Here is a 1,731-nt window from a genome sequence, read left to right as displayed (position 1 = left end):
CGGGAGCGCTCCCGGCCGCGGGCTGCCTTCCCTTCGCACGTGATTCACCTGGAGCTGCGCGCCGAATTCACCTAAACCGACCCCCAACATTTATTAAAGCCTTCCTTGGAAAGGCAGGACATACAGACGCAGACCAGAAGTATACAGCAGGGTCGAACACTAAGGCCTGCCATCCCTACTGGATAAATTTCAAAAGAAGAATAGGAATTAAGATAAACGTGTCTGTTGAACTTCCCTTTCGTCCTGTCATCCTCTCTTCTGAAATAACTAAAACATCTGCGTGTAATTTGTTAAGTCAGATAAATAATGAAAACCAATCTGAACACAGGGTAGACCCTTACTTTCTCTAATAGGATTTATCGTCTCCACACTGAGTACCTGATCCAGTGCAGGCATTTGGCTGCTTTAGAACGGTTCCTCTCAAGTAAACACAAATCTAGGGTATATGTAGAGACATATGTATACCACAGCCTCTGGCTGCTTAATGTATCAGCCTCAAAATCCTAAATTAAAGAAAAAAGGGGATTTTCCTCACTAAATTTTCAAGAGGTTTTTAAAGTTTTAAATGAAAATATACGCAGTATTTTGACATAAGTTATGCTCCTATATTAAACGCAAAAAACACCATGTAAGATCCGAGCAGTCTTGTTTGCCCTGTGTGACAAAGCTCATATGTAGCAAATCTATACACCTGCAGATTATGTAAATCACTCATAGGGAAAGTAAATACAGTCTGTGATCCCACTAAAGCATTTTAACGCACACGATAAAGGTCGGAGCTCTACTTTCCTTTCACAGCCTCAGGAAGCCTGGGCGGTCATTCCCCCCTCACCCCACAGAACAATGCCTGAGCACAACTCTGGAATTCCAGTCGCCCCGTCCTTCCCGCACCTGGAGGAAACGTGCAAAGCACATGAGTGCTTCAGACTTCATCCTTATGGCCCAGCGGGTGCCTCCCACTCCTCCAGAACAAGCTGTTCCCTGAGGGACATAGGGAACTGCATAGACTGTGACAGGCTCTTCCCGGCATTGTCCTGGCATGGCACCTGCTGCGCTTGCTCTTGGGCAGCAGGACTGAGGTGAAGATCTGCACTGGAAGAGCATTGCCAGCAGATCGATGGAGGTGGTCCAGCCCCTCTGTTCAGCCTAGGGGAGGGGAATGTGGAGTTTTGTGTCCAGTTCTGTGCTCCTCAATACAAGGGACATGGAGCTCCTGGAGCAGGTCCAGTAGAGGACAACAGACAATGACTGGGAGCCTGGAGCATCTCCTTTATGAGAAAAGGCTGAAAGAACTGGCCCTGTCCAGCCTCGAGAAGAGACGACTGAGAGGAGACTTCGTCAGTGTATATAAATATCTAAAGGAAGGGTGGCAAGAGGATGGAGCCAGGCTCTTCTCGGTGGAACCGAGCAATAGAACAAGAGGCAGTGGGCAGAAACTGATGCACAGGAAGTTCCACATGAACATGAGGAAGAACTTCACTGTGCATGACCATGCACTGGAACAGGTTGCCCGGAGAAGGTGTGGACTCTCCCTCACTGGAGATATTAGAGAACTATCTGGATGCAATCCTGTGCCACGTGCTCTGTGATGACCCCGCTCGGGCAGGGAGGTTGTTCCAGGTGCCTCACTGCGGTCCCTTCCCGCCTGACCTATTCCGTGATTCCGAGGGCAGCGGGGCTGGCACAGCCGCGGTGTGAGGGCGCTCCGGTCCTCCGCGGCCATAGGGGGCG

This window comes from Geospiza fortis, unplaced genomic scaffold (genome assembly GCF_000277835.1).
Source record: "Geospiza fortis unplaced genomic scaffold, GeoFor_1.0 scaffold23, whole genome shotgun sequence".
Taxonomy (NCBI): domain Eukaryota; kingdom Metazoa; phylum Chordata; class Aves; order Passeriformes; family Thraupidae; genus Geospiza; species Geospiza fortis.
The sequence above is the reverse complement of the archived record's forward strand: the minus strand, read 5'-3'. Positions refer to the sequence as shown.